This window comes from Apus apus, chromosome 5 (genome assembly GCF_020740795.1).
Source record: "Apus apus isolate bApuApu2 chromosome 5, bApuApu2.pri.cur, whole genome shotgun sequence".
Taxonomy (NCBI): Eukaryota; Metazoa; Chordata; class Aves; order Apodiformes; family Apodidae; genus Apus; species Apus apus.
The window spans coordinates 8130817-8149346 of NC_067286.1; the positions used below are offsets into that span (position 1 = coordinate 8130817).

General features: G+C 37.4%; 1 protein-coding gene across 1 annotated transcript in view; it reads left to right on the plus strand.

The window, feature by feature from the left end:
* The first annotated feature begins 8401 nt into the window (after nt 1–8401).
* Nucleotides 8402–18530, plus strand: part of HIPK3 (homeodomain interacting protein kinase 3) — an 89735-nt gene continuing 79606 nt past the window's right edge. Inside the window, exon 1 of the mRNA XM_051620590.1 lies at nt 8402–8409. The gene's annotated coding sequence lies outside the window, so the exon portion shown is untranslated. The remainder of the gene's footprint in view (nt 8410–18530) is intronic.

The window sequence follows — 18530 nt, forward strand, 5'->3', positions numbered from 1 at the left end:
GTTCAGTCCATGGTTCTGTGTCAGTGCAGTCTGACAAAGTTGCTGCTAATGATTTTGTGGTCTTCAGCTCTAGAACAGCTTCTGAAGCACCTGCTGCTATTCCCCTGGCAGAAATGTTCCATGCTTGAGGAGCATGGAATTCTCTATCCTAGTAATTAGAGAGAACAGAATCCATTTCAATGTCATGTAACAGCCTACCCCATACATTAACTTTGTTACTGCTAAGAAATTAATTTCAGGGACCTCCTTTATCCCGTGATCCCTGAGATGAACAGATAGGTTAACCCTGAATTTCTTTAGGGTGCAAGCCAGAGATAGCACAAAATGCTGTGGTCCTGTACATCTCAGAATACAGAGCCAGACAGCTCTATTGATCTACATGCTGGTGAGATGGAGGGCAGGGCAGCAGCATGGGAACTATCAAGGATGGGATGGTTTTACAGGGGGACACACAAGTGCTGTTGAAATGCACGTGAGAACTTACTTCTTGGTTCACATGCTGATGACTGTTGTTGAGGGAGTATGATAAGCTCACTGATGACAGGGTGCATGTGTAATTGATTGAAGGATGGCACACAACACTGTCTTGTAAGTTACGAGCTCATCAAAGAAAAGCTGAAATACAGCAGGTTTGGCTGGTTGTGTTAGACTGCTTAAGGGACTTCATGCATTGTGGATGTTATCTAGCTCAACGTGCTTTTTTCAGCGATATCTTTTCCTCCCAGTTTGCTTTTTATTCTTCCTTTGCTGTATGACTCATTTCTCTAACAGGCTTTTGTTATAAGAATCTGCTGGCTTTCATGATGAATTCTATGCCTTCCTTTTGCTACTCTCCTTTCCAGGTTTGCTTTGAAAATTACTATGTTTATAAATTAATGGGTTTTTTTGTATTTTTCTCACAGAAGACTTCTCTCCATACTGGTTACCAGTGGTAAAGAGCCGTGCTGAAGCTATTTACCAAATCGTTACATATCTTTTATTTTCCATACATGTTCAGGTCTGTAGGGGAAAACACTGTACCAGAAAAGTGAGAACACTGTGAAAATTTAAGTTAATACCAAGAGGTAATGAAGAAAAATGCCACTGTTTTAAATACAGTGGTAAACAGCACTTACAGTCATGACACATCTTGAAACCATATTTACTTATCTTTTCAAAGCCCTCAGAAGAATACTATGGATTAAAAACTGTTAAGGTTTGTTTTATCCCTTGTCTTTGTACTTAAAAGTTAGAGCATCTGTCACTAGTACTCAAGAACAAGTGCTGCTATCCAAGAGCAGTTAGATTAGTTACACAAAATAGGTTTTAAATGTCTTTACAGCTTTCAAAAATGCCTGTAAGGATATTTACATGCATATATGAAATGGAGGAAACAACTGCAGCTCCTCTTTCCCAGCTGTATTTAATTTGTCCTTTTAAAAAAAATTTGTTTAAATATTTCATAATGTTAAAATACACTTTCATTCAGGCAGGCCTTAGGAGCTATTTGGGCTGATGCTGTGGTTTCTGTCTACTTAGGTCATTGCTTATACATTTTTCCGTCGTTTTAGTTACTTGACATAGAGTTGTTGAAAACAGACTGAACTATCACCTAAGATAATACAACATATTGTCTCAGAGCCATCTGACAGAGCTTTCTGGTAGCATCACCATCTATTTCAGTAAAACATCTGGGTGACACTGAACAAATGACTGAGAAATTCCAATAATGTAAGAAAGAGGAATGAAACAGGCCACCATTTTCAAAGTCATCATTTTACCTTTTATGTTTATGAATTCAGAAAAAATACTATTCCTAATGATTATCTGAATAAATAGGATTCAATAAAAGTAATTTCTTTTGTATTTTAGAAATATTTTGAGGAAATACATTTTCTGATTATATCTGAGAATAAAAAGGTAAGGGAATACTTAAAGCACTTGTAAAATGATAAAAATCAGATAAAAGTTTGTGTTACTATTTTGTCATTACTACTTGCAAATAAGTGTAAAACATGCTTGACAGGAGTTGTCCAGATTTTTTTACCAGGGATAAAGAGGAGATCTCATTAGTTTGCCTTCTTTGTAGTTTTTTTAGGGACTAATGCAGTTTATTTCTATTAAGAAAGGGCATATAGTGAAAAACTTACCTGAAATAATGTTGAGAGTATTGTGTCAAAATACTAAAATAGTCAAAAATAGGAGGGGATCTGCTAGAGAGCAGCCCCGTGGAGAAGGACCTTGGAGTCCTGGTAGACAACAAGGTATCCATGGGACAACAATGTGGCCAAGAAGGCCAATGGTATCCTGGGGTATGTTAAGAAGAGTGTGTCCAGCAGATTGAGGAAGGTTCTCCCCTCTCTCTGCTCTGCCCTAGTGAGACCTAATCTGGAGTACTGCATCCAGCTCTGGGCTCCCCAGTTCAGGATGGATGGGGATTTACTTGAGGGAGTCCAACAAAGGGCTACGAGGATGATTAAGGGGCTGAAACACCTGTCTGAGGAGGAAAGGCTGAGAGATCTGGGGCTTTTGAGTCTGGAGTGGAGAAGACCGAGAGGGGATCTAATTAATGTCTATAAATACACAAGGGCTGGGTGTCAAGAAGGAAGGGACAACCTCTTTTCACTTGTGCCCTGTGATAGGATGAGGGGCAATGGATTCAAGCTACACCATAGGAAGTTCAACCTCAACATGAGGAAGAACTTCTTTAATGTAAGGGTTACAGAGCACTAGAACAGGCTCCCCAGAGAGGCTGTAGAGTCTCCTTCTCTGGAGACTTTCAAGACCTGTCTGGATGCATTTCTGAGTGGCCTGCCCTAGATTTGGTCCTGCTCTGGCAGGGGGGTTGGACTTGATAATCTCCAGAGGTCACTTCAAACCCCTAACATTATGTGATTCTGTGATACATAAGAATTAAACCTGCCACAGGCTAAAGCAGGCATCAAGAGCTCAAGAAAGGATAGAATAAGGAAAAAGTAATATCCCTTCTTTTCTTTTCTCTTTTTCCAATTTTTAAATAAAAAATATAAGATACAAAGGTAAAATCTTCAATGTGTCCAAGTCTGTCTCTGTAAGGAAGGGATTCCCTCCTTAAAACAGTAGGCCCTCTTGAATCAGCAGTGAAATATAGAGTCAATTCCATCTCTGAAGAGTAATGAATGTTTCAAATTGGAGAGTAATTTGGAAAATTCTATAAAAATAAACAACAGCCAGACCTAGGGTCACCCTTACTACAGGAAGAAAAAGTCCATACAGGCCATCTGGAGAGTGTGTGCTTTCCACATGGCTATAATTTCATATTCACTGTTGGATCCTTATTTCTTCACCTTAAATTGTCCTTGTCTTTGGATGAAATTCTAATGCTAGAGAAGTTAATTGTAAAACTCACACAGATCTTACAAGGGACTTCTTTAAAGAATCACTTGGAATTTGTGGAGCTTTGGCGGCAAAATGGGGTTATAGTATATTTGAGGTAGCCATCTTCTTCTCAGTGCAGTGCTACCTTCTGTCGGATCTGTCAGGTCCTGTAAACTGTTGCATTTGTCCCCTAATTGCAAGATTAATATCTTCTTGTCCCTAGCAATTGCTATAAACACGTGAAGAGGTGCTGTAGTTCTTCCAGAGCAAATGGTATTTTTGACATCTATTGACCCATCGAATCCTTTTAGGAGCTGGCTATCTTTGACAAAATCACATCATTATTGAATTGGCTCTCTGGCCTGTATCCTCTGCTGTTTCCTAACCAGAAAAGCAAATAAGTTAACAAAACAAAACAAAACAAAAAAAAAACAAAACACACAAAAAAAACCCACACACACACAAAAAACCCACAAAAAAACACCAACCAACCAACCAAAAAAACACAAAACAAAACAAAAAAACACACACACACACAAAAAAAAGGCCTTCAGTCCAGACTGGTGTGGCACCTCTAGACAGTTTGAGTAGGAGGAGAAGTAAACAGCTTTTATGAACAATGTTCCAATTACAAAGAGCAAAAAGGTAAAGCCAGCAGAAGACGTATTAGCTTGTTTACTTGCTTGCTTCTTAAACTCTCCCTAGCAGCTTTTGGGCCCCTGTCACATCCATCTCAGCTATTCATACAGTATCTGTTGTGCTTTATTCATGGCTGTTTTCGCTACCAATGGTGTGCTTACAGCTCACCACTTCTTTTTAATAGGCTAACTCTGTTAGCAAGTCAGGATGTGAAATCCAGAATGTGGTTTGGGAACTGTAAAACTTCACTAACCGGATGGATACTGAGCAGGGATATTGTCCTTGTCTTGTGGGATCTTCCTTATTGTCTCTAAAGAGACAATTTTTTTTACCCCTTTATTTAGTTGTTTTTTTTTTCTCTGTCTTTTCTTCCTTACAGAGCATTTGATTTAATAAATTGCATTCAGACAGGGTTAACCAAAACAGTAAAAGATATTTAGGAAAAACAAACCCAGTACACATACTCTGGTCATTTCTCTGGTAAAACGAGTGCCAGTGACTCAGTCACATTGCTCTGCAGACGTCGTGGGTGACAGAGCCTACTTCATATTCTCTTTCTAACTGTCAAGGTAAGAAGTAAACAGCCTCCTGCCACAAAATGCTGAAGTAGCTTTAGGACTGCAGAGTAGGAGCCATAGTAGTCATTAAATTGTGCCCTGGTTTCCTCAGGTATCCTAATGTAGGAGTTGTTACTGAGGCAACACAAAGGCTACTGTGCAACTCCCACAAAAGCAAGTCACTGGGGTGTGTCAGGTGTCTAGGTACACAGTGGCTCTGGCTCTTTTTCCTTTTTTTTTTCTTTTTTTAAAGTTAAGCAAGTACGAAAAGCAAATGGGGATGGAAATAGCAATGTAAAATGAATGTTTAAAGGTTTTTCAAATATTTGGATTTTATGTTACCTTTCTGTGCCCTGCTTTGGGTAGGAGAGAATAGAAATGCTGCTCATCAGCTGACCTGAGCCTGCATGAAACTGATGGGTGAGTGGGTGGCTTTACCAAATGGCAATCTTCTCACCTGTCAAGTCTGATACCTAAGGTTTAGCAGAATCATTTCCAGGTTGGTCTGGGAAGAGTAATATCTCTATTTCATATGGAGAAATTCCTCCATGGAGCCCTAGTGTTTTATCCATGGTAGCCTCACAAAGGTGTACGGCAACCCAATGAATGACCATGCTGTTCTAAGCAAGCATGGTTGTGATAGGTGAAGTGCTCTGCTAAACTCACAGCTTTTACATTTGGCTAGAAATAGACAGGAAGAAAAACCTTTTCAGTTAGCCCCAAATGAAGGAACAGTCTCTAGAGACAGGCGGCAAACACAGTTCTCTCATATTAAGTCATAAGTTGCATATAGTTGTTTGTCTAACCTTTTTGGCTTTTTGTGTCTGTACAACAGATCTTAATGCACCTGAAAATAGAAATTCTGAAGCTTATATATTCATCCTTGTTTTATATTTTAAAGCATGAGTGTATATTTATATATGTATAAAAATATGTATACAAATATGTATTGCAGGCCCCTTTAACAGTAATCCCTGACCCATCATTTGCATCATGCACAGCTGACTGCCATTTATCTGCTTTGCTCCCTAGAGCCCATTTTGTAAGTTAACAGCCATGCTGCTCTTGTTGGTAGGATGGGCACAGACTATAACTGGAATTCCAAGGCACTGACAGGCTTTCTGCATACACCATCTCGGAAAAAAGTAGGGTATGTGTAGATACTGTTCTAGGGTGGCTTCCATTTGAAAGTCCTCTTGAAAATCCTTCTGAAGGTATAAAAGGCAGACAAGCTGTGCAAGTTGTTGCCTAGTACAGGTATACCTCCAGGTGTATTTTCTGATCAAATCCTGTATTCTAGAGCATCTTTATTTATTGTGGCTAAATGTTCTGATAATGGCACCTCAGATGGGTAATGTGACATCTTCATGTAGTGGTGCTTTTTGGGTTAGCTGATTTCAAAAGTACTTATTTTGGCAAGCTGCTGTATGTTGCCTTCCACAGGTGCCCCAAACAGATCCCAGAAATTAAATGTTCCTTTGAAATGAATCTAGGATTTTGTTAGTTGGATTTGAAAGAGCTTTGGAGTACCTTCGTTTGCTGTGGTGATGAAGTATGAGGGCATATATGAATTTAAGATCAGCTTGAAAGATATGAGAGGAATTGCATTTCAGTGACTGCTTTGGCTGTTGTGTAAGTACCTGTTAGGAGAGGGCTCCATGCCAGGCCACTCTTCCACCTGCTGCTGAGTTTCCTCACCAGCTTAGTAAGTTAACTCATCTCAGACCGTAGCCAGGTGGTAAAATGGCATATAGGCACTCTGAATGCAAAATCAAGATTGAAAAATAGAAGAAAAATAAGGGTTGAAACACAGAAGTGCTAGAAAGAGGATAAATCACTCTAAAGACTCTGAGTGGTCCTAAACTTGATTAGGCTAAAAATTCTTTTCATGATCATGGATGTATGTTTAAGCTTCTGAAACCAGAAGAGTGTCAGGACATTAACACATGTAGCTGCATCCTTGTGTTTCAAAAAGTAAGGCAGGAACAACATGTGTTCTACTCAAAAAAACATGCAGAAAGCCTCCATATCTACAGAATGATTTCTGCATGGGCTGCTACACCCATTGACCTTCATGCACAAGTTTTATTATACTAGCATGTAGTTACAGGAGAAAGATTAGCTCTGAAAAACAAGTTTCAAAATAATTGCTTTAGAGTAATTTTGAAAGATTTTTTTGTCTTCTATTCAACCATGAAATGGAAGTGTCCTGCTGATGGCTCCAGCATATTTTTAATTGAATAATTAACATGGATAATAGGCATTCAGCAGCATTTTTGTTGGTAATCACTGGATTTACTAATCTCCCAGGAGGTGGGATGATTCAGAATCTTTTAATGCCCCAGAATAGTAGGTAATTAAAACCCTACATACACAACTTGAAATAGAATTGAGTACAAATGGTGAGGAGGAAAAATTAGAACATGAGCTTGAGGGAAAAAAGGGGGGCTAGGAATTGAAAAAAAAAAAAAGTCCTAAGTACTACTAATAATAGAGATACTTATGAAATTACATTTTAAGTATTTGAAATTTTTCTTCCTTTGTTACACTTTGCAAGTGACCAAGACCTTTTTGAAAAAAATCCTCTGTCTGTGCTAGTTTCTTAGCAGGGCTTTGCTGCTTGCAGCATGGTAAGTGTGCTTGGCTGGACAGAGAGCAGAGCACTCCCAAAACCACGTGGCCACTATGTGATGGGTCTCAGGAGAGACTTGTAGTGGTCACATGTTTCGCAGAGAGTGGGTGATGTACTAGTCAGCTGCTGAAAATCATATGCCTAGTAACTATCTGCTGAGCTGTGTCATGGTGAGAGGAAACTAAGGGTTTCTATGGGGAGGCTTAATCATCAATGATATTCATTGTGGAAGAAAGTCTAATGAGCAAATACACATCCTGAGAGTGCTGCATCATACATCTATTAATGGAGATGAGAAGCTATAGGCTCCAGAGCCACACTAACATGCACAGTTGCACAGCTTTGATTAATTTTTGGTGTGTTACCTTTCACTGCAGTAATGCGGTTCTGGGTGGAGACCACTAGTCTTCTGTGGATCACTTTCTATGGATCAATTACTGTCACTTGACAACAGGGGCTGCTGCTTACCACTGGAATTAATTAATGGAAAACTAACAGAGAGCTAACTAGTTTCTCTCCCAGGTGCAAGAGTATTATTTTAAGATTAACTTTTCCTCTGCTGGAGAGGGTAGAAAAAGAAACTGCAGGTAAATGTTGGTCCTATCATTTCCTTGACTAGATGAAGGCAGTCATACTGAGGTGACTGGGCACAGGATGGAATATAAACAGAACAGAAAATGAGTTGCTAATCTTATTTCCAGTGTCCATAAAGCAAAGCTATTAATTAACCTGTACAATAAGTACTTTTTTACAGAAGTATTGTTGGACATCCGAGACTTCACTATTCGCTTTAATGAACTAGTGATCAAGTTCACACTGACATAAGCAGGGCTGCATTTTTCTACACTGTGCTTCTCTGCCAAATTTTGTCTACTAAAATGCAGGAGTATTGAAACATTTTATTTGCAGGCTTTGGGGGGGGAAAAAAAATAAAATATGCTGTACAATGGCAAACATTATTTGCCAATTTGGAGCCACCCTTTGGTTTGTGGCAAAAATCTGTCATGAAATTGGGAATTTCTAGAGAAGTGTTGTCTGCTCCTGTGGAAATGTTTGCAGTCCAAAATACTTGACAACTGGGTCCAAGAGAGAGAAAGAACAACAGAGGGCAGGGTGTTCCCACCCCTGTAACCTGAAATTGCTCTGACTTCTCAGGCTGTGACGCCTTCCAAGTGATGACTGAACATAGACCAAGGAATGATGAAGGCCAGAGTACCTTACTGCTACTACACAATTCCCGATTGGGTAAGATAATAGCTCTCATTAAGAAGGAATGGCTCTGTGCTCCAAAAATCCATTCATTTAGTGCTTTAAAGTGCAAGTGTGATCAGTGAACACACTATAAATGGTAATAAAACCATATTACATCAACGTGAAGGTGAATCATGAAACAAAAATGCACAACAGAATTTTAAACTGGAGAATGGATGGTGCCTGTATTCCTTCACATAATTAAAAGAATAGTTATAGTTAATAATTTAAAGTTGCCTTCTGCATATACAAAACTGTGGAAATAATTGTGTTCTATCTGATTTCAAAGGTACTTCTGATATATGTAACAGTATTGTTCAACCATGAGCTGATAGAATTACTGGGAATTCAAACCTCTGCTGGTGCACCAGAGTTCACTTTTTGTTGTAGTCACAAGACCTTTTTTGCTGATGACAATCTTTGCAATTTTTAGCTAGGTAGTAATATCTTGAGCAGCTTGGGATTTAAGAAAGTATTTTCTTTTAGTGTACTTTTAATTTGTTATCATTTTCATCAGCCTGCATGTCACTGGCATGGCATATTAATGGATTGATTGATAGAATGACATTGAGTTATGATCTGCTAGCTGAGCTGTCTTTGTTACTCCAGTGTCTTATGACTTTAGCATGCAAAAAAATTGAATTAATGTTCCATTAAAAGGTAATGCTATTCTCCCATTTGCATATGCCAAACATGATGCTTAATTGCTTTAGAGAGAAAACTCTCCTTATGCATCCCAAGTCTGAGCATGCCCCTGCTGCAAGAGAAGCAAAGGAAGTCCTGCCTTTAATTGTCTCAATCTTCCAGCTCTGTTGGCAGAGTGAAAGAAGTGAAGTGGTGGGAAGTTTCCTCTTTTCTTGTCATGTCATTGGCAAAAAAATGTAGGTTAGTCTTTAAACTTCTGTGGCAAGTAGGATACTAAGCAGTATTTTCCTGTGCTTTGTTAAACTGTCCCTGTCTTGAAAGAGAAGGGAGGAAAAAATGCCATCCTTGGTACTGTTGGTAGATACTTCATAGTAGTGCTGCTTTTTTCTTTACCTTTTTTTTTTTTTCTTTTTTTCTGGTGAATTATTACTTTTGGTCATATGCATTAGTTGGTTCTGTGAGAAAATGTTGATAAAAATAATTAGCATATAAAAATGAGAAATAGCTTACTTGTATCAAAGGCAATTTAAATTGCCTGGATTATCCAAAGAAAAGACTGAGTACACGTGGTGATAGGCCAGTAGAGACTTTACTTGCCATTAGCTTTACGTACCTCCTTCCACTTCCAAATATTGAAGTTCAAGCTGATAAAATCAGTATTAAATGTTTTCTATTGTTCTGTTTCCCTGGATTATTTTGTATTTTTCTATAATTTACTCTAAAAATCTATTTTGCTAAAAATCTATTTTAAAAGCTTTTTGAGAACCCTTTATCTTCCATCTGGCACGAAGAGCATTTCTGGAGAGGGAGGGAAAGAAACAGAGTACTGTCTGAGGTAAATTTGATAGTAGAAGACAGGATAAAACTAGAGGCACTTAGACTAATTCAATTAATGCCATGCTGAATTTAAGAATATGCTGTCCTCTACAAGCATAAACATAGATCAGTAGCTGAATTAAGGAAACAGTATTAGACTGCACCTGTTGGGTTTCAAACTGAATTCAGACCTTGTTTCAGTATTGCAGTTGGGACTGGCAGTTGCTGAAGGGATTAAATTATTTAAAGCCTTCAGCTGGCTAGTGTAGGCTAGCAGTAGCTTATAAAACACTTAATCTATTTTTTTAATCTCTTCATATGTTTGCTTTACTTAGACAGTAAAACTATACATGACACACACCTGCCACATTCTGAAGCTTCTTTGTCAGATATTTTAAATGTATCAATTAGAGCAGCCTTTAAACTGTAACCATTTGGGTTTCTTTGACAATGTGCTGCTTGTTAGCCTGTACATTTTCTTCGATGAACTCAGAACCAAACTTGAAGTATGCAGACATTAAGTTCTTTTTTCACAATGTCTTTTAAAAAAGAGGTTCCCTTTTAAAAGCAAATGCTGCTTTCCAAATAATTAATGTTTACTGTTACCATTTAGTTTATGATTTTAAAAAAAGAACCTAATTCCAAATAGTATGGAGCTCTGGAACTATTTTTGCAGTGCATTAATCAACTGCTTACACAATAGTACAGTAAACTAGTTTGAAAATAGGTAATACTGTTTAGCTTGTTACGTGATAGGTCACTTGTTTCTAGAAAGCTAAGAGTAACTAATGAGTAGTCACAATATGGATTGGATGAAAAAGCAATCTGGATAACTGCAACACAGGATTAATTAGATAAATCCTCTTAGGTTTGATTAGCCATTGCCTAGATCTACAGTTTATTTTGTCATTGCTTGCTCCTATTAAGGTCTTCTTCCTGTCAAAGTTTATTACTCTGGTTTCAGTTTTGCATCATACCTTTTTTGTGTCAAAGTTAAGTGCCACTGTATTAACTTACAACCTTCCAAATAATAAGCAGAGTAATACCTGGAGTCAATTCAAATAAATGTTGGCAAAATCTTTAGAGTCTTCTTTAATAATAAACTTTTTATATGGATAATTTCTGTTTTGTTCAGCAAATTATGTATTATATCTTTTTAATTTGGCCTTCAGTGTTAAATTACAGGACAAATAGGCATATGTATCTGTTAACAAGGATAAGTAAATGCTTAATCATGGAAATGAGATGGTTCCTGCAGATTGCTCTTCCTGAGAAGCATATGTTGTTAATATTTCTGGCCAACCGTTAATTTTTTTTTCTTCTTTTCCATTACATTGTGAAGCCATTAGTTTATTTCTGTAAGACAAGTTTTTGTAGTACCATTCATACAAAGCAAATTATCTGGTTGATCTACTCCAGATTGTATTTTTTTTAGAATGTATAGCATGAACTCCATAAATTTAAAGTGTATATGTTAAAGTCATTGCACTAATTAGTGTTCCTTATCTCACACTATAGCTCAGACTATTTTTTTTTTAACTAAAGAATGAGCCATTCTTTAGGAATAAAAAAGGAAAAAAAAAAGAAAACAGAGAATAAATAAAACTTCTTAGTTGAAATAGAAAAACCTTACCCCTCTCAAGAGGCACAGGAACTAACAAACCAACACTTGAGAGCTACAGCTAGATGGCTCAGCCAACCAGGGGGAAAACAATATACAAATAAGCATGGGAAGAATTGGGGATTTCAGTGGGTAATAATCAGAGTTTCATCAGTGCTGGATTTCATGCTGTTATACAGTGCTTTGTACATGTCAGGACAAGGCTTCATGTTTGGTATGATACTTGTCGCACCAAATCTGGAAGATTGTCTGGAAGCGTCTCTGTTTTCACTACTTCTCCAGTGCAATTTGTCAGTTAGAATTTATTGTAAATATTTGTCCAGTAGCCATCTAAGTGTTGTTTCTTCTATAAGACAGTATTAAATCTGAAATTTGGGTTCACCTTCAATGACCTAGAAAACTTTTCATGTTCATCTGATATGATGTGTAGAAGTGAATTGGGTTTAGCTGTCATGTCCTCGGCTCAAACCAAAGTAAAACTTCATTGTAATAGAAATTTAGCTCTATGAATATAATGCCTTTTAACAGAAAATCAATTTAATATCTTTGTTGTTTCTAAAAGCTGCAGGAAAAGACAAACCAGAATGCTAGTTGAAAGAGAAATGTGGAGAATGCAGGTGACTAAATGTTACCCTTACAGCCTTCCCATTCCTAAAGCAGGAGCTGGGTTGGTGTCTGTGGAAGATGAGAACTACTCCAATTTATGTCTGTCTGACACCTCCTTGAGGACCATTCCAGCAGCCAGGAAGGCTGGGAGCACAGTGTGTGCCCTGGCACACCTCTGTGCTGGAGGCTGCGGTGGCACTGGCACAAAACTGCTCAGTGGAAACCTCAGTTCCCAGAGCTGAGCAGAATTACAGCACACCAGGAGAAAAGGAAGGGTCTTTACCTTCGGCTGTGTGGGAGAGAACTCTCAAAATGAAAAAATAACCATGCAGCCCAGGAGAAGTGTGTTCTTAAAATGGGCTAAAAAATTACTAAATGTGATTAAATTTAACGTTAGATTTCTACAGTGTTAGCTGAACTAACTGTCAAGTTTAATATCACCTCATTCAAAGAAACGAAAAACTTCACAGATAGCACAGCTGATTTTGTACTTCCTGATATGCCCCTACAGAGCTGAAGTTCCAGGGCATGAGTATCTTCCCTTTCTGTCTCTCTTCTAGATGATGATGGCGTGCAGCTCCCCACATCCACTTCATCGGCAGGTGTCATTCCCAGCCTGCTACGAAGTGTAGCAGATAATTGAGATAATTCAGATAATACTAGTCATATTGTAACCATTCTAACCATAATATTCTGATAATTCAGCAACACGATGAATACATGATTGGCAGTAACCAGGGTTTTCCTGAACCGCTGCTTGGTCAGAAACTGGTATTGAGGCATTGTCAGTCAGTACTCCCTGCTGTGGGATGGGATGTACCAGCAGGCCTCCTAAGACAAGCTCATATCAGGAGCTTTAGTAGGGAAGTGACTATCCATAGCAGAGGAAACAGCTTTAAAAAAAAATGTTTTTGTTTTTAAAAACAAAACCAGAAATGAAACCACACTTGCACCTTCCCAATGTTGGGGATGGGAATTTTATTTGTAAGGTTCTCTTATAGAAGAAAATATTTGGAGTGCACCTAGATTAGGTTCAGCAAGTTTTGCAATATTTACCACTCTTTTCTGGGAAATACTGAGTAAACCTGGTGTTCTACCAAGAAAGACTGATTCAGCTAAATTGGAAGGATTCATAAAAGTCCAGTGATTGTGTAGATATTTGAAATAAATTATGTCAATGTGTTGTAATGTAATCAAACTGTTGCCTTTAAATCCTGTTTTCCTTCCAATGTACTTCAGCTCAGTTACTCCTGAGGGCTGTCTTGATGTGTCTTAGGTGGAAGAATCTTTCTACAGGTGTCAAAGCAAATATTTTAGGCATGTGTTAACTACCTCATTTCCAGGCACCAACCAAGCAAGACCAGAGTACAGAAAAGGACTACAGGGAGAAAATTATTTTAGGGTGTCTGGGGAAAAAAAAAAGAAAAGTGGACTTCTCATTGTGATTTGTGGGAATAGGAAGTTCTGAGTTTTCTGTGGACTGAAATTAATTGTTTTTAAGGAGCACTATGTATATTCCGTGCCACAGATTACTTTTCATGGTAAAATGTATGCTCTCTAGCTCAGATAAAGTAATTCACTGGAATAATATTGATTTAGGATTAGAGTGAAAAATGTACTTCACTTCCTCTTGGTAAACTAATTCCAAATTAAGATATAAATTAAAAGGTTAGAAAGAGGTCTCAAAAATGAATCATGTTTGAAGCCTCATAACTTTGTTATTGCTTGTCTAATAAAGGTAAAACTGAAAAATATAGTCTGAAAAGAAACTAAATTGAAAGTATTATTCAGAAAGAAGCTTAACCAAAGATGTCTTAATGTGTAAGTTTGGTTCCTTAGTCACTTAGTGAGGGTAATGAAGTACAAAAAGCAATGTTAAATCATTGTATATAATGGAAACACAAATGATGCTAGAGATAACAGAAATTAGTCTGCTAGATCAGGAGGCATTTCTAAGGCTACTCTTGAAATATATTGCTCACTGAAATGAAAGGGGAAAAGGATAAATGAGCAGGTTGCTGCAATCAAGAGATTCCGTCACTGATCAGAAATACAGCTAGGAGCTGATTTTTTTCACAAGTATATAAAGCAAAACCAGAGACATGAGTTAAACAGCTCATTTTTAAGCACCACTTAGTGCAAAGGCTACAGACAATGACTAAATTAGTTCTGAGTGTCTTATACTAAGAAGTATACTATTAAAGAACTAGATAACTAGGCAATTGCCTATTGTGTTTTTAATTAAAGATACAATTTTGAGCTTGGTATTGAAATGTGAGAAAGTTAAAGGAGTAATTATTGAATTAAACTAGTAGTTCTCAGTGTCATCTAAGTGGAATTGCTAAAGGCCTCGTATAAGCAGCTAAAGCAATCTTTCACACATGTAATTGATATAACTATTTAATAAAAAATTAATGAAGAGCTACTCATACCCTGCTGTGAAATAGTTATTAGTTTCTAGTATAATACATGAATTTGCATCTGCTAAAGAAATGCATTTAAATGCTAAAGAATGTTTGATGACTGATAGCTACATTTCATGTGTTAAAACAAAAAATATTTGTATTGCTTTTGAATTTACAAGTAAATAGCTGTCATCATGCCAGGCTATATGGCATGTAATAATGAATGGAAAAGCACCAACAACATATTTCACTTTCTTTGTTCATTTTGGGGATTTTGGGAGGGGGTTTTTGTTTGTTTGTATGTTTTTAATACTTTTCTCAGTAAAGGACTGAGCACATGGAGTACTGATCTCCAGGTACTGGCCTTTGAGGGAATGTTGATACATAAGTCATCAACAGTTGAAGAACTGGGAAAATATCTGAGTAAAATCTTGATCCCACCCATGTCAGTGATGTACTTTTTAAAGATTTCAGTGAGACTGGTATTGTGTTTCTTGGACTTTCCATGGTATATGCTTTTTTCTCTGTAAGGAGAGGGAAAATGTTGGCAGCCTTACAATGATGAATAGCATTGGCACTGGCAAACTTTCTTCCTTCAGGAAATACAGACTCCTGAGGCAGGCAGGCAGCTGCTGCACTGGTATGACTGCCTACAGGGCTGGCCAACATTGTCTCCTTTTTCCTTGGATACCCTCTTTTTCTGCTGGATTCCTTCTGTTGTCTCATTCTTAGACATCAAGCTCTAAGATTTAATTCCTAAGCCTTCATTTTGTTTTATATTTTAGGCAACTCCTGACCATGAAATTCTGCTCCATAATTTGAACTATATTGCTAGTTATATTACTGGTTTTGTGTCTATTACAATGAACACTAATATTCTGTGTATTTCCACTAACTTCTGGTAATTTAATTTGAGTGTTATGTGACTTGGGAGTTTTATGTTGTAGTTATTACACACAAAGCACCAGGAGATGTGAATGGAAATGGAACTTTTACTATCATTCCAGTATTGATCTTAATAGCTCTATACATAAGAAAGTTGATACATAAAATATTCAGTGTGCCAATTTTATTGCCAATAAGCAATGCCAATAAGCATCTGGAGCCATATTCATCCTAGAAATAATTTTCCTGACTATCACGGATTTGCACCAGGAATTCATTTAGCCAAGGTTGCTTGTGTTGTGCATAAGTGTCCATTAGCTTCCTTTCTACAGTCAGATGTTGGAAAGTTTATGCCCAGCCCTGATGCTGCTGTATAGACAGGCTGGTTAAAAAGACCATTCCTGTTGATTAATGTCTTCTCCTACTCTTTTTCATGGCTTAGTTTCAGGTTATTTCCATCTGTGCCCTAACACTTGCCCTTTTAGCTATGAGCTTGAGCTGCTTTTAGGTGTTTTTGTGAAACATGAGAGATAGGTGATTTATTTCCTCATAGGATGCACTTTTATCACATTTTGAGGTATTATGCAGAATAAGAACTACAGATTATAGTGTTTTACATTTATGAAATGTAATAATAAATTCTATTTATTAACAAAGCGTATTTTTAATTAAAAGACCTGGCTACTCTCAGATTTGTAATTTTTATTTTTAAATTCTTTTATAGAATGCAGAAAAAAAAATTTAAGTCTACAGAGGTGCTTTTTGTCACTGAAGTACAAAAGGGAAAAATGAATTTACACTTTTGAAGTTGTACTTTTCTAGAAGAGCTGTAAACCTTTTCCTTTTTAAAATGTGGCACAAGATGTATGAATGGGAGTATTTTAGTCCCTGGCAGATATATTATTTATGTAACACATGCCACTTTGTTATCTTATTCTAAAAGAGTTTTTATTTAAAATAAATAAATATATCTTAAAAAAACACCAGAAATGGTCCTGAGATTCAGTGCACTTCTTAGAATTGTAGAAATTGTGTTTTCTAAGTCACAAGTACAGTGCTGACAAAAATAACATCTTTGTAGAAGGATCTCAACATTTCTGTCTTCTTGAGAGCCTCAGCTGGTTTTCAGTACTGCTGCTGTGGACCTTTTCTTGTGCCTCTGTGTCCTGGTGGCCATTCTTCCATTACTTGTGATCCCCTCCAAGAGATGCTACAGCAAAATCATGTCATTGCTGTTGCAAAACTCTGCAGATAACATTAAAACTTTTGCACGTACACATGAACTAGCAAGGTTCAGTCTTGCTGGTGCAGCAATAAAGTTTGATGCTTTGCAGTCTCTGTGCCTTCATTTTCTCATCTGCTGTATCTCACAGCCGTTCATTTTAGTGTTGAGCATGACATGCTGTCTAGGACCATGTTTTTATTTATAGATACAGATTTGCCATTTTCCTTTCCACTTCTGCTCTTTCATCTTTTAAACATCAGATCATGTATGTGTAGGGTTGTACACTCTGTTCCAATAACAGAGGCTGGTAATCATAGCAAAAGATGATAAAGCCAGAAAAACAGACTGATTTCCTGTCTGCCTTCACCCCAAGCCTAGTTACAATGTTTCATGGGTAGACACGTCGTATTAAAAACCTGATGCTGTGAGGGTATTTTACACTTCAGAGGCTAAAGCAGAGCCAGCACCAACTGCACCTGCAGTTAGCTAAGTAGAAATGTTACCTTATCTTTCCTTCCATTGTCTGAAGAGAGATTGCTCAGAGGTTACAGTATTTTGTGGACCATAACGACAGTCTGCTGCTATTGTTCTTGTGATGTGATACTTTCTGCCAAGTGTCTCATTACTAGGAATGGACCACGGTGTATTTCAGTTGGTCAAAACAATTCGTTCAACTACTGTGTTATACTTTCCTTTGGAACAGGTTTGGACTGTTACTGGTTTGGAAGAGAAAAATAAGGAAAAAAAGCACAAACTAATTTTTGAAACATTTGAGAAAATGTCATTAGAATATTTGTATATCAGAATAAACACATTTATAGGAAAACATGTTCTTTACTAAAGAAGGAAATGTTTGGGGTTTTTTTCCATATGGTTTGATCTGGTTTCATAACTCATGTAATTAAAACGTGCCTTTCCTGTTGTTCCTTCTAAAAGGAGAGTCTCTAATGTGGTAGTTCAAATTTTAGAAGAGATACTTGACTGGTATTTCATTAATGATGTCTCAAGGGGAACAAATAAAGAAGACTTTTAAGATACCTGCTTTTAAAAAGTAGGAAAACATATGGGCAAGTTCCTGATTTAGTAAACTCTTAAGGGAGGATGTAGGAGAACATTTTCAAGCCACGTGCAAATTGACTTGGATAAAACTGCTTCTCAGGAAGGATTTGTGCTGCAGACAGATTAGTAACAGGATCTTAAACCACCACAACAAAAGGGGTTTTTTGTTTGGTTTGTTGGTTGTTTTTTAATGTGGTTGGACTGTAGCTGCTGATAGCAAAGCCCTGGCTCAGTCCAAGCACTCACAGGGTGAGGTTCGAGAGACCCAGGTAACGAGGTCGTCTTCCTTTTAATTGTAAAAGGGGCTTGGATGTGATTCAATGCCTGCCAGAGTTAAACCAGGCTTCACTCCTGTCTGCTGTGGCTTGTGGGGGAGAGTGATATATTCTCCATTAAGATAAAACTTCTCTTTGCCATGATAAAACATCAGCTTAAACTAGGAGTCACTTAATCAGACTATTTACTTTAAAAGGCTTTGGAGTAAGTCCCAAAAGCACAACGCCAGAAATCTTTATTCAAGTAAATAGTTTTCTTGCAGTCAGAAGACCTGCTAATAAGCAACTACTCACTATGGTAATGCAAGATTGTTTTAATTCTGTAACTTGACTGCCTGCTTCTTACATTTAATGAAGTTTATTTGTAGGAATGAAGCATTTTGGAAAGTGAGGTCAGCTGGAACATTTGTGGTGTTCATCTGTCTGCAACCCTTGATCTTGCAATGTATCATTCACCAAAAAAAGAAGTGTTTACTCAACTGTAAAAATGAAATGGTTGGTAATATTAGTGGATGGTACACTGTGAATATGCTTAAGTGTAGGGTACAGAAATTATGCTTATTTGAAAACAATAGTAA